Below are 15663 nucleotides of genomic sequence, written 5' to 3'. Positions count from 1 at the left end.
CAACTTTTGCTGTTTGTACCTTTTATGTAACTCATGTAATCCAAAGTCCTTATGTAATGCAACTGGTTCTTATGTAAAGCGCTCTGACACCTTCAGGCAATGCTCGCGCATTATAAAATCGCAATTAATTAAATAAATAAAATTAATAAATTGGTATTTATACATATTTATTTTGTTTTTGGAGAATAAATAAAGCAGTGTAATGGTATATTTCATAATTTATTTAACGAAAAAACACACTTATACGTTCTTTCCTTGTCACATTTTAGCAAATAAGGCAGCCAAATATAACAAAACACTATAGCCACAGGTCATTATTAAGACTATAACCAAATGTGTTTTAACATATTTCGTCTATCTGTTCAGCTCCTTCATGTACAGCACGGAGAGCCACTCACAAGAAGCAGTTTTCAGTTTTTTTCTGCTTTTATAAATAAATACAGGCAGGAAAGACATTGCTTTCTGTCTGTATTTATCTGTAAAAATCAGTAAAAACTGAAAACTGGAAGCCTTACTTATTATGATGTATGGTCCAATTACCCTCGCGACTTGTCTGTGTAACCACCACACCATAGGGGGCCGAATGTTAATGCCTTTTATCCATGTGTTATGGAGTGGATGTATGTGGTGTGGAATGGAAATATGTGGGTCGGATTGGAATGGTTAGTTGTGGAATAGTGTGGTGTGGCCCGATACCTGCGCTGAGAAGACTTCTAGAACAGTTCCAACAGCTCAGCTGCCTAAAGCTCCTCCAAGGCGCCATCTTTTGCCTACACGACCCGAGCCTAAAAGAATCCTGGGGTGGCCCTGTTTAGTGACATGACCCAAAATACAGCGTTTGCTGACCTCTTGTGGGCAAAGTGTATATTGCACCTACATTCGGGACAATGTAAAGAGGCTGATGGCAAGTTTAAGTGACCCATGAAAAATCAACCCCAGGGCCGGGGCTTTAAGTGAGCCAGGTCTCACCAGTGCTGAGCACCGGCAGTATTTTAAGGGGGCCTCTAGACGGGTATCTAAGGGGCTCTCTTTTGAGCCCTGTCACAGGCGGTCCGTTTATTCCGGACTGCAGTGACAGCAGTTTGCGGTCATTGCAGTCCGGAAAAAAGTGCCAGGACGCAAAACAGAGCCCGATAGAGACCCGTGTCGAGACAGCAGGCACATCGATGTACCCTGCTCCCACTACTCACAAGTGGAAAAGTTACGGCATGACGTCATCCCAGGTGAGCGTTTTAGGGGAAGGGAAGTCCTTTAAAGAGTCATTTTCTCAGTGGATTTCCCTTCTCTTTTTGAGACAACATTGTCGTGGTGTCACCAGGGCTTTATTTGGAAGCTTTTTCAATATTCTATATAAGCCATAGCTGCTGCTTATTTATCTTATGCAACTAACAACCATTGGCAAAGCCAATAGACATGACTTGTAGGTATGATGTTACTTGTAGTATCATATCTGGATGCAATCACAGAAAATGCAAAATACAAGTCGGGCGGCACACTATGCTAAACACAGATTTTTAAAGTACTGTTTTTAAGCCACACCTTTATTACATTGACCACCCCCCCTTGAGAGACCCCTCGGTTTTTTCATCCCACTTAAAGCCCTGCACAGGGTACAATCATAACAGGGCTGCTCGGAAAAGCAAGTGGGTGCACCAGGCTGAGCCCGACCCCATCTACACACAGCCCTACGCAAACACAAACGTCTTAGCCGCTGAAGGCAAAAGAAATGTTATTCGTAAAGTCAATATCCTTTGTTGTTTCAGCTACATAAGCCGTACAGAAAAACAACAACGCAGTTAAACTAGGAAATAAAATAAGAATATTTCCATAGTAAGAAGAGCTCATAAGCTTCATGTGCCAAAGAGCACTCCCGAACCTCTGGGTCAGGCAACGCCAAAGACAATTATATCAAGCATTGGCAATGTCAATAGGTCTCGCATTTCGAGAGTTTGGGCTATTGACATTGTGAATAACAATGCCTTTTATCCATGTGTTATGGAGTGGATGTATGTGGTGTGGAATGGAATAATTGTGTATTGTGTATTGTGTATTGGCATTTATATAGCGCACTACTTACCCGTAGGGTCCCAAGGCGCTTCGACCGCTGCGAAACCCTTCCTGGCTTCCCTGAGAGATGGTCCCTTAATGGGTATCTCCAGGGTGAGACCAGGCATCCCCGGCGGTCTGGTGGGGCTGTTAGTGAAGATGAGGCAAGCTAATGCCCAGAGTTGCCAAGTGTGATCGCTGATCAGAGTGGGCACCGAGGCGAGAGAATTATCGAGTCCGCTGACCCTGGTCCAGAAACCTGCCGCGCCGGAATCGAACCCTGGTCCCGGGCCGTCCTCTTGTGGGTTGGATTGGAATGGTTAGTTGTGGAATTGTGTGTAGTGAAACAGTGTGGTAGAATTACATGGCATGGTGTGCAGTGGATTTATGTGGATCGTAATTATGTGGTTTTGTGTGTACTGGAATTATGTGGAGTGGGATTTTGTGTAATGGAGTCTGATTATGTGGAATTTAATTTGATGTTGTGGAGTTTATTTATGTACTGTTTTGTTGAATTTTGTGGTGTTCTGTGGTCAATATTACAAGAGTGTCAATGGAACCAGCTGATTTTAAGAAACACTGACCCTTTGAGAAAATCTCTAAAAGATATATGTGTTGGAACAAGTATAGCGCCACCCTAGGTGTCATGGTGAGCCTCAGCCAGGACTACCAGGGCTAGGGGTTCACCCTTCTCTGCACAAGTCCGCAGACCAATAGAATAGAAGTTGGCACGGAAACTGTAATATAAAACAAAGCTTTTACTAACCTCATGAAGTGGAACTACATTCACACAACACCCTTCGGTAGTGTATGAAGTAGCACACTGAACAGAAGAAGCATGGTCCTTTTATACCCACACAGGGGCCCAAAAGAAGGGGGCACAAGTACAAAATACAGGTTTGAGGTACATATAAGGTCATTTAGAGAATGCACAATCAACAAGTGGGAGGAGCTAGAAGTGGCTGTTTTTGGCAAACACATCGTGACAGTTACATACTGGAGACAGCTGCATGGACAGCTGCAAGCTCAACTGAGCATGTGCAAAGTGGAAGAGGCTAAATATAACCTGTCTCTAGGCAGAATACAAGAGCAGACAACAGAAAGGTAGGACAGAGCACATGGTGAGCACGTGGTAGCACACGGCAGACAAGATTCGTTTATCTGGGGTAATCTAAATATGCATCCTGCAAATCTATTAGCATTATTTCGGTGACCTCTTTATTCAGCATTTGTTTGGCTTTTATTTCTGCAACATTTCTCTTAGCAGGTGTACAAGCAGTAATGCAAATGGAGCAAAGCATTGGACCCCATTGTATACATACACAGCATGTAAATATTATCACCAGTATTATACATAGGATGGTCAATAGCTTCCAGCCCCAGGTAATAAGTAGTGTCCACATCCAGGTTGAAAAAGTCCATGTACCAGTCTCTGGATGGATTTCTGCTGCAATCTTATGCAATTTAGAGATTGCATCAAACACTGAAGGAGAGTGATCCGGAATGAAAACACAACAGCTGCTGCTAATGATGCGACATGCACCACCTCGATCAGCCAAAATCATATCTAGAACCATGCGATTTTGGGGTGCTACAATCCTCACAATTTGCAGCTTTTCTGTAATGTTCCCAATAAGCATGGGCGAATTTTGCGGATTTGCGAACTCGCAATCCGCAAAATCCGCGAATTCCCGCGAATTTGCGGATTTTTTTTTTGTGTTCGCCCGTGTTTCTGCCAGTTCGCCAGGGTTTTTACAATTTCGCAATTTGCGAACTTACCTGTCGGGTCGCAAGTTTTGCGAACTTGTTGTTTCTACGTGTCCAGCCTGTTTGGGACACTCTTCTTCATCACTGCCACTCTCTGTCACCACTGCCACTCTCTGACTACTCATGCCACCCTCTGGCCCACCCATGCCACCCTCTGTTTCATCACCACACCCTCTGGTTGTCCAGTGTACATTATTTTCGGCAAAGCAAAGCACACCTTCCCTGCCTCAAGTGACCTGAATTAATTTGGGGCTGATTAATGTGTCACAGAATATTTTTTTAGCTGGCACCTGCTTCCTTAGTGCGCCCTGATTAGTGATCTTTTGCACTTGCTAAGTGCTTTCATTGTTGCAAAATTAGTTACAACACCTGCCCTGCCCCAACTGACAATAATGAATTAGGGGCTGATTAATGGATTTTAACTTCCAGCCTGGCTCCTGCTTGTCTCCCTTAGCTGTAATTCAGGACCTTTGTGGCATATGTGTAACTATTCTGAGGTTCAGAGCAGGGTCACATAATAGTTGCAACTGGCAACTGAACTCTGGAGGGGCCCCTCAGGAAGCACTACAGGAAATGGCTACTAATGATGAGCCTGAACTTTTGAACCTGGCAAGTAGTTTCAGTTTTGCTAAAATCGTATTTCTGCAATTTAGCACTTATTCGCGGGGCGCGAAGTTGTACTGGGAAGCCGCGAACTCACGCGAACAGTGCGAGCAGTGCGAGCAAAATCCGCTGCTCGCGGATTTGCGGATTTTGCGGGAGATTCGCGAATCTCGCGGATTGCGAATTTCCCGAAAATCCGCAAAATCCGCGAGCGAAACGGATTTTCCGCCCATACCTAGTTCCCAAGTGCCATAGCTGTCTGATTGGAAACAGCTTCCACAACTCTAGTCAATCGTCTTATCTTTCTGCTGTTTAATGCAGCACCCACAAAGAAAAATAAGCCCAAATTGAAATCAACATATTGTTGCAAAGTGGTGTCAATCTGGTCCACTTCATCCATACTTATTGTCCTCTTATTTCTATTTTTGGAGATATCATTGTATAGTTTGAAATCACGGTGATACGATGCAGGTGCCAAAAGCACAGGGGGCAACTGAAAAGATACATAACATACTCCTGACCACCCAACTGGGAGCTGATAATATCCCTTGTTGCCGCATACAAAATATGTATTATGTGAAGATGTAAAACTACTGTTGTTGACACCCTCAATGGTCAGAATTACAGTACACTCGCTCCTTCCCACTGGGATTCTCCCAACACTGCTTATACATAAATCTGCTTTAGCTCTGGTCACAGAAATCACAAAAGGTCCATTGTTCTTTATAGTCCTTGTGTTCGTGAAAACATGGGGAGTAGAAATATTCTCAGGTCGATACTCCTCCCATTCCCATGTAGTCCCTTTAGCTTGTGGGTAACCATTTTCATCAGGATAACACACTTTATTGAGGTGGTAATTAATCTGTCCGGCTGTCATCTCTGTAATATTGGCCCTTTCAGAAGCAAACGAGCGCAAACCAGGCTTGACAAGAACCATTGTGGGAAAAGGGAAGAGGAATAAAAGGTGTTCCTCCCTTCTTTTGGTGAGCAAGTATCATCCCACACACCCAACAGTCGGTAGTATTCGTGGCATAGTGAGTGTGATGCAGCATCTGAATAAACAGGTTGGTCAGGTAAGATTGTCGATGCTTCTGCTAATGGTAGGGAAGCGTAAAATAATGATGCTCAACTGGTACTGGAGTAGCGGCGATCAAAAGCTGTCGAGCAGGAGCCACTTTCTCAACAACCCAGGTTATCGCTGCTATAGCCACCATAGCAACAACAAATCTGCAAAGGCATTGTCTTGCCCTGTCTTGTCAGTCACTTTCTTGTGTGCACTACACTTAACAATTGCTATTTTCTTCGGATATGTCAGTGCAGTCAGAAGATTATGCACTAGTTTTCCGTGCATTATCTGCATCCGATGGGATCTAAGAAAGCCTCTTTCCTTCCAAAGCAGGCCAAAATCATGGGCTACTCCAAAAGCATAGCGGCTATCTGTATAGATGTTCACACGCAAGTCAGTGCTAAGTTCACACTCTCGTGTCAGGGCTATTAGCTCAGCTGCTTGAGCTGACTTCTGTGGCATATGAGCTGTCTCCACTACCGTCTGAAGTGTCGTAATTGCATATGCAGCTGAGGTCGTGCCATCTGGTAACTTCAAACAGGACCCATCAACCCATAGTTCCCCATCTACATCTGAAAGGGGCGTAGCTTGGAAATCGATGCGACCCTTTGTCTGTTCCTCAGTAAAGAATATACAATCATGAGGCTCTTTTGACTGAGATTGAGTCACGGGATATGGCAACAGAGTTGCTGGGTTTAACGTCGCACGTTTCTTTAGTGTAATGTGAGGAGTCAACAGTGTCAATTCGTAGCCTGTCAAGCGGGCACTAGTTAAGTGTTGCGTTTTGGTCTATTTCAAAAGGGCATCGACCGCATGGGGCACTAGCACCAACAATTTATGTGACAAAACTATCCCTTCACTCTGACGTATGGACACAGCTGCTGCTGCAACTGAATGGAAACACCCAGGCAATGCACAAGCAGCTGAAAAATACGCACAGGGACGCTGCTTGTCACCGTGTGTCTGTACTAAAACTGACAATGTGCATCCATCTTTCTCGTGTACATAGAGTGTAAAAGCCTTCGTATAATCTGGAGTGCCCAACACTGGTGCGGAACAAAGAGCTTGACGTTACTGATGAAAAGCATTCTGACATTCAGTTGTCCATGGAAGGGGCACTGGAGTGTCTTTGATCAGAAACGCCAACAAGGGTTTAACAATGTGTGTTAAACCTAATATTCATTGCCTACAACAGGAATTCAGACCAATGAATGCACAGACATCTTTCTGAGTAAAAGGCACTGGTCTATCTAAAATGCTTGAATGCAGTCTGATGTAAGTGCACGGCCCTCCTTAGACAGAAGGTGACCTAAGTAGGTAACCTTCGGTCTACAATACTGTAATTTCTTCCGTGACACTTTGTGATGGTGTGTAGCAAGAAAAGAAAGCAAAGACAAAGTACATTTCTCACACTGCTCAGGTGTTTCGGCTGCCAACAAGATGTCATCGACATATTGTATGAGAGCCACTCCTTCAGGCAAAGCAAAAGAATCAGGCTGTCTTTTCAATGCTTGGCTGTAAATACTAGGACTCTCAGTATACCCTTGAGGAACTCTACAAAATCTGTACGATCGATTATTCAAAGTGAAACCAAACAAATATCGGTTATCAGGATGAATAGGAATCGAAAAGAAAGCATTCTTCAGGTCAATGACAGAAAATGTAGTTGCAGTCAGAGGAACCAAAGTAAGAAGTGTTGTTATGTCAGAAACCACTGGGTATTGTGGTACTACAATCTTGTTAACTTCTTGTAAATCAATGATGAATCTATAAATCCTAGTGTCAGTATTTTTTTTCAAAATGGGAAGAATAGGACTGTTGCAAACATTGTAAGGGACTTTCTCCTCAACCCCCACTTTAATCAAATCATGGACAATGCGTATAAGTGCTTCTTCGCCTTCCTGAGAAATTTTGTATTGCGGCAGACGTGGCATGAAGCGCCCTCCTTGACACTAATATGTACTGGTGAAATAACCATTTGCCCTACATCGGTGTCTGAAGTAGCCCACAAATTACTAGGGAGTGAAGCTAATGCAATATCCTCTTTAACGAGACAAGATCTCTCAATCACGGGGTAGTTATCATTCAAAATAACACGTACACCTTCAGGAGAACATAGTATCGTAGCCCTGAAATACTTGAGCATATCAAGACCCACAATATTGTCTGGTGTGTTCGGAGATAGCAAAAACGGACAAGGAGCAGTAAATTTGTCAACATGGAATGCAAGTGGTTGTGACAGTGGGCTAAGGGAAGGTGTTCCATCGAAAAGTATTGATGTAATGGTTAAGCCAGACAGGGGAGCCCTTGGAATCAATTGTTTAGATAAGGCGCTACGAGTAGCTCCTGTAGCAACCAGAAACTGATCAGTAGAACCCAAAACATGTGCTGTAACATAGGACCCTTCTGATCTATTGGAACTTCAACTGATTCCTTACCCCATCCTAGGCAGTTCTATGCATAAGCAGAATCTTTCAAATCAGATGGCAAATAATCGGGCATTTGATATTGGTTCAGTCTAACAAAAGCATTAAACCCATCCTTCCACGTGTATTAGTATCAAACCTAGCATGATCATCCGTGCTTCCTCTAGGCCCTGAATATCCTGAACGATTTCTTACTTGTCCCCGTCCACTTGCATACTGCTGAGCACGCAATGCCGGACAATCAGAAACCCAATGTCCAAATTTCCTGCAGTACGCACACTGGTCGACAGACAAATTCGAACAAGTATAAGAAGGAAAAGACGGACCATAAGACCCACGTCCACCTCTATCACTACCTCTAGAAGGCTGACCATAAACCTGAGCCAACATAACCTTCGTTTTTAACTCTTTATTCTTCTTATCCTCACTTCCCTTCGCTTCTAATTCCTGACGTTTATAATACTGAGCCATAGTCAAAAGAGAAACCAGAGAAGCGGTAGTCCATGAACTCTCACTGGCCTTTAGGCGACTAGCTATTCCTGGCAACAGGTTTGCAACATATTTATCGACAAACAGATGCCTGCCCGTGTCATCTATCAATGACTGGCCACTAAAATCGCTGAATGCCTCCTCAAAGCGTGTAAAGAAATCCGAAACTGATTCATCTGCCTTTTGCTTACACAACGCTAATACAGTCCAGTCTATCTTTTTAGGGGGAATAATCGTTTTTAATTTAACTAATATAGCTTATTTCTTTTTTTATTGAAGTTTTGTATAGCACTGGCTGGACCCGAGGGTATCAGAGTGCTTCACAGCAAATACAACTCTGCAACCAAGGAAAATGAGGACCCAAAACAAGACCCAAAAAAAGATCAGGAGCATAAGCAGGAAAATAAAGTCAGTACAACAACATCTTGAGCGAAATACGGGACGGAGATCAGGAGCGAATCATCCGGCACTGGGTTCAAAGAGAAAGCGGTCTTTCACAGTCAGGCGTGGGGTTCTCATTATGAACCGAAGCGCTCAAGGAAGAGGGCTTTGAGTAGTGACTTGAATTGCGGGAAGGAGGCGGTTGTTCTGATATGGAGGGGGAATGGAGTTCCAGATCCTGGGGGCATTACCCGCAAAGGATTTATTTGTGGTTTTGTGTTTCTGTGATTTCAGAGGGATGAGAAGGAGTGTGTTGGAGCTTCTTAGGTTCCTGGATTGACTGGCCTTTTTGAGTTTGGTGGCCAGGTATTCTGGTTTGCCCGTATGCAGGGCTTTATGTGTGAGGCAAGCTGTGCGGAAGTTGGCTCGTTGGTCAATCGGGAGCCACTTCAGTTCCTTGAGTGCCGGAGAGATGTGCTCATATTTCTTTGTTCCTGTGACCATTCTTGCTGCGGCGTTGAGAATGGAGGTAAGAGGTCCCAGGTGTGACTTGGCTGTTCCAGTCAGCACTGCGATGCCATAGTCAATTCTGGAGAGCACCAGTGCCTGAGTGGCCTGTTTCAGGTCTTTAGGTGGGAGGAAGGGTTTGATTTTGTGGAGGAGTTTCAAGTTCAGGAACGCGCTTTTGGCAGTTTTTGAGATGTGTTTTTTCATGTCCAGTTTGGGACCGAGAGTGATCCCTAGGGATTTTGCGGAGTCGTTGGCGCTAGAGAGACATTGAGGGCATTTAAGGCTTTGAGCCATTCCACTATTTGGTGGTTTTCCTCTTTATTTGAAATGAGGAGTACTTCCATTTTCTCTTCATTAAGTTTGAGGTGGTTGGCTGAGAGCCAGTGTTGGACCTCCATGAGTGTAACATTTAGTCTGTGAATGTCTGCGATCGATGTGGTTTCCAGATAGAGTTGTGTGTCATCCGCGTAGAGGTGGAAGGGGATGTTGGAGTTCCTTAGAAGTGAGGTGATGGGTTCCATGTAGATGTTGAAGAGTTATGGAGAGAGTACTGATCCTTGAGGAACACCTCTGCTGATGGGGAGGGGGTCCGATTCGAAGCTGTTGATCTTTATTTTTTGAGTGCGGTTGTTGAGAAGAGAGGAGAATCATTTCAAGACCGTCTTTTCAATGCCCGCTCTCTCCTGGAGGACATTGAGAAGCAGGGTATGATCCACTGTGTCGAACGCAGCCGATAAGTCAAGGAGGATGAGGAGGCTACATTGGTTGGAGTCGAGTGACATGTGCAGATCATCTAGGACATTTAGGATTGCGGTTTCAGTGCTGCAGCCCATTCTGAACCCTGATTGGTGAGGGTCGAGTAGATTAGTGTTCTCTAGATGTTGGGCTAATTGTGCGAGCACACATCTTTCCAGGATTTTGGCTAGGAGCAGAAGGTTCGAGACCGGTCTGAAGTTGTTCATGTCCATGGGGTCAAGACCAGGTTTTTTTAGAAGTGGTGTAACTTGTCCTAGTTTAAAGCAGTCAGGAATGGAGCCCTCGCTCAAGGAGCTGTTGGTGATCTTGCCCCACGTTGGAGCTAAAGTGAGCTTCAGCTCCTTGGTCAGTCTCGAGGGAGTGAGATGAGGGTTTAGCGGAGGTGATAAGATTGCTTATCATTTCATCCTGGACAGGCCGGAAGGATGACCAGCGGATGGACGAGGTTACTGGAGGGTTGTGGTTAGTTGCAGGGCTCCGGGTTTCTGAGCAGGAGGAGGGCTTCGAGCTGAATGAATGATCAAATTTGGCGATTTTTTCATTGAAAAAGCTGGCTAAGTTGTCGCAATGGGTTTTGGACGCAGCCAGGTTGGCTGCCTCTGGAATGGAGGTTTGGTTCTTAATGATGTTGAAGAGTTCTTTGGGGCGGTTTTTGGCATTGTCTAACGCAGAAAGGAAGAAGGAGGACTTTTTGCTCTTGATAATAATGTAGTAGGTCATGCGTGCTGCCTTGAGTTGATCCCGATGGATGGAGGTGGGGTTGTTCCTCCAAATTCTTTCCAGGGATCTGAGGTGTCTTCTTTCCTTATTAATGTCAGTAGAGAACCACGACCTCGAGGGAATGTTTCTGGGTTTTTTTAGTTTCAGAGGTGCCAGTTGATCCAGGGTGAGCTCCAGGTTGGAATGATAGAGCAAGGTGAGTTCCGAGGTCGAGAGGGACTCCGTCGTGTTCGGGAGGAGTGAGCTGAGTCCTTCTTCTGGCTTGTCTCGGGGGACTCTGGATGTGTTCCTGACCCACTTAGGGGAAGCTTGGGTGGGTGGGAGGGAAAGGGCCGACTGGTTGATATGAAAGAGAATGATGTGGTGGTCTGACCAGTCTACCGGGATGATGTGATCAATCGAGACTGCATTTTTGTTCGCAATGATTGCATCCAGGGTCGCTCCTCTGTAACGCGTTTCCTCTGAGCAGTGTTGGATCATATCATTGTCTTGCAGAAGAGTGAGAGATTGAATGAGCGGGTTATTGGTTTCGTTCCATCTTAGGTCACCCAGAATTAAGCTGTGGTCGCTGTTGAGTGTGGATTGAGTGGTCAGATCCGACAGCTGAGCTCTAAAATCATTGGAGTTGCCTGGGGGATGGTAAAGGAGATGGCATTGACGTGAACTATGGGTGAGAGATTTGATGTTGACCGACAGGCATTCGAAGGAATTGTACAGGCAGGAGGGGATTTCAGAGATGGAGAGGTCACTTTTGTGGATAATTGCTATGCCGCCACCTTTGTGTATGGGCCTGTCTTTGCGGATAATTGAGAAACCGGGCAGAACCAGCATGTCCAGAATGGGGAGGGATAGGGTGTTTAGCCACGTTTCGTGATGAAGGCTACATCCAGGTCATGAGAGAGGATGGATTCAGCTATTTCCGTTGCATTTTTGACTGTGGACCGGCTGTTGATAAGCATACAGTTAATGGGGGGTCTTCTTTTAAGTTTCCATTGTCAGGCTTGGCTCTGGGTATGGAGGATAGATACATAGGGGGTCTGGTGGCTCTACGGGAGGGCGGGTCCCTACCCACTCCAGTGATGACTTGGATCGAGGAGGTGAGAGTAGAGTTCAGGTGTGGGGCCTGGGCTGGCTTGTTCGAGGGGGTTCGTAAGATACGACGAGTGTGCTCACTTCCTGGGTGGAGAGGGAGGTTATCGTTCTTCTGGGATTGGCTGCTCGCGACTCAATCGAAACTTTAGTGAGAGGAGGCAGGGAACCTGTGGGGGGAATGGACCGGATGGAGGTCGGATAGTCATTCCTAAGGAGAGGCGGAGGGATGTGGGGTGGTGCGGCGGGAGGGGAGGGCAGCTGGAGATTCCCTAGGGTGGATAAGGTTTCCTGCAGGCCAAGGATCAGGGTAGCGATCTGCGCTTCTATAAGGTCGAGGTGTTGCGTCGGCTCGGGTGCGGGGGAGAGGGGGAGGGGGTGGGCGGAGCAAAGCTCTGGATGTGGGGGGCTTTGGGGCGAGTTCCTACTCGGGGGGTTCATAAGAGGGGGGCAGCTGGATCCAGTTTGGAGTTTGGTTGTGGGAAGTCAAGCGAAGGAGGGGGGTTGCGGTTCCTTCGGGGGTGAAAGTTATCATCCATGAGGGGGGCAGTGAGAACTAGAGGAGCGTGGGTTAGCGGGTTGTGGGGTTGTGCCTCGGTGTTGTCAGGTCTATAGATCGATTGTGGGAGGGCTAGAGAGTGAGGGGGGTTGTTGTTCAATTGGGGGTGAAAGTTTTCTTCATTTGGGGGGACAGAGAGATCTGGTGAGGTGGGGGGTTTGCAGGGGGACGACTGAGAACCGGAGTTGTCGGGGTCTGGGAATGATAAGGGGGGGAGGCTGAGACCTAGTGGTGCTACGGGAGCTAGGGAATGGGGGGTGGGGTTCCTTTGGGGAAGTGAGGGGGGCGGACTACTGGAAGTTTGGGGGCTATGGGTGGATGACGGGGTAGTGAGATAGGGGGCGCTGGGGCGGGTGAGGACACAGCGTTGGCAAAGTGGATATGCAAGGAAGGGTGGGGACGCTGAGATGGATCACTAAGGGCGGGAGACTGAGAGCTAGGGGTGCTTTGGCGCTAGGAAGAGGGGGGTTGGAGTTCATTGGGGATGAGAGGGTCGCTGGGTACTGGGGGTTGGGTGTGATGGGTGGAGGACGGGGGTTGGGCTATAGGGGGAGCTAGGGCTGGAGGTGGCGTATGATTGGCGGCTTAATTGAGCAAATTAGGGAGAAGACGCTGGGGTGGCGAAGATATGCTCCGAGGACTCGGAGTTTGTAAGGAGCCGCTAGGGGGGGAGGGGGTCGGTTTGTGTGTGAAATGAACAGTTGCCATCTTGAGTGTGGGAAGAGAGAGTCGAAGTACTCTAGGTTATCGCCTTTCGCCTGAATTAGAATGGTGCCATTCGCAAAAATGGAGATGGAGATGTCTTCGGTCATGGACTGGTGGTTCAGAGGGGCGATTGTTAGTTTGCGGTTGTGTTCAGTGATGGTGGTTTTGGAGACTGGGAGGAGTGAGTTAAAGATGGTGACCCATACATCAGGTCTGTTGGAATGGAAAATGAAGTCCATTTTCCTCTGTCATCTGGCAGCGTAGTGGTAAGTGTCAAAAACTAGTGTTTCAGGGTGTTGCCTGATTAAATTCAGTTTGAAACGTGTTTTGGCTTTGAAGGAGAGGCTGCGGGGGAATGTTATAGCGAAGGTGTTCTCCCCTCGCTAAGATAGGTGGTTAAGAGAGGGGCAGAGATGCATGTCCAATTGGGCGGCTGGGGGCATCTTAGCTGGAGTAGGGGGAGGCGAGACCTCTGGGGTAAGGAAGGAGGGGGGAGTAAGATGGAGGGGGCTGGGTTGATTGAATCATGGTGGAAGGTAAGGAGTGCCCACCCGGAGGGGGGGTTGGGCTGTACGAAGCAGTATGCGCTGGGGAGTAGTGCACCGAGGATGGTCGCGTGGGGTGGGGTTGATTGTTCGCGTGGGGGAGGGCTATCCAGTGTAGGGGGTAAGTAGCACCGGGCTCCTAGGATGGACACTTAGGGTCTGATCAGGTCAACACAAGAGAGACCGGTGGCCAGCCTGCCGCGGGGCGGGCTGTAGCTAGCGGATATCGGGCGTGGCGACGAGTTAGGTAAGGGACAGGTGGCCCTAGGAGAGTGAAGCCGGATGGATGTAGTGTTGGCCGGCTTAGTCAGTAGCGGTCAGAGTTGCCGCCCCTCAAGTGTGAGGTGAGATAGGCTCTAGGTGGTCAGCGTTAACTAGAGGAGGGTAATCTGCAATTTAGGGTGAGAGGTGCTTTTATTTAGGGTCTCCCGATGTCCCTGAGCTAGGAGAAATTGATACATGGAGTTTGGGACATTTGTATCTGAAATCGGTCATAGTAAATTCGGTTTCCTTGTTCATTAGCTGGCCAGCATGATCTTAGCTCGCCAGAGCTGCAGTCTTGAAACAGGCAGCTCACGTAGTCTTATAACGGGCAGAGCACGTCCGAGTACCCTGCTCATTTAAAGTCACGAGTAAACTTAAATCAGGCAGAGCAAGTCCGATTTCCCTGTACATATGCTGTCCCGAGTGGCGGCCATATTAAGGTCAGGCGGGCCTTAATGAGAGAAAGTGAAGGTACTTACGTGGAGGGTGGGGGGAGGCGGCCTGGTGGAACAATGCTTGGGTCCACTGGTTGCATATATTCGGTCTGGCGGTTCGGGGGCCTTTTTCTCCAGATTAGCCTCACTTGAAGCTAATTAGGTCCTTGCACTTTGTGGGCCGTCGGCCATCTTGGGGACAGGCAGCCCTGGCGGTTGAAGAGCGCTGGGACCGATGCGATGCCTGCGGCCTCTCGTTGACGTCCAATCCGCGGTAGAACATCGGGAACAGGCACACCCTGGTTGCCGTCGCCAACATGCACTCTTGTGCGCTGCTCAGCACTGTCTCCGCTGTCCCGGGCTCTCCAGCCCGGCAAGACGCTTTGCAGAACTAGTCTCCTCGGTAAGTGAAGGGGGACCACCCACTGCTAGCGGGGTAATCCCACAGGTGGGGGCGCGTGGCGAAGCCGGTGCGGGGCAGGAACCGGGTGTGGGTGAAGGTCCTAGGCGCGCAGGAGTCTGGCCCCTCTGGTCGGGCAAGCTGACCCCGCAGACGGCTCCTCTGTATTCCGGGGGACGCCGAGTTGGAGTGGCTGAAAGCGAAGGGGGGGGCCACAGGGGGGTTTCAGTGGGGTCGCTCCGGTCAGGATTTACACCAAAAGTGATCCCTTGACCGGTAGCTCGTCCCATTCACTCCCTCCTCGCGGCCGATATAGTTTCTGCGCGGGTTCCCTTTCTTCGTCCATTTGTTCTAACTCTTTCCATAACGCCCCAAAAGTCATCAACTTTACGAACAATTCCCCACATATCAGGGGGTAATATCAATCCAAAGAACAAGTCGATATCAGGCAGGGTCATGGTACAAGAGTGGATGTATGACGATACGACGCGTACCGTCACAACGCGTGCTTTAACAACGCGTCCCTTACAACGCAAGTCGTTACCACGACTTGCGTTGGGGGCGCGGATTGAGAATAGTATAATTTACTATTCTAACACCAGTCCCCGTGGACACTAGGGAAGGTGTTGGAAAAGTAAATATACTATTCTGAATCCTCTAGCACCCTCCAGCGCAAGTCGTGGTTACGACTTGCGTTGTAATGGACGCGTTGTTAAAGCCTTGCGGAGTAAAATCCGAGTGGTAAAGGATGTTTCCCTACAAGAGCTAATGGCTCCCTCAACCTCCTCATAAAAAAGCGGCTGGATTTTTCCGCGGATCAGGCAATGCAGTTTTAAGAGCCATAATATCCGCTCTATTCCAAGGAGTGTAGACCCTATAATAAATAAAATAACCCTTCGCATC

The sequence above is a fragment of the Lissotriton vulgaris genome, unplaced genomic scaffold (assembly GCF_964263255.1).
Source record: "Lissotriton vulgaris unplaced genomic scaffold, aLisVul1.2 SCAFFOLD_643, whole genome shotgun sequence".
Classification (NCBI taxonomy): domain Eukaryota; kingdom Metazoa; phylum Chordata; class Amphibia; order Caudata; family Salamandridae; genus Lissotriton; species Lissotriton vulgaris.
This window is presented reverse-complemented; position numbering follows the sequence as displayed.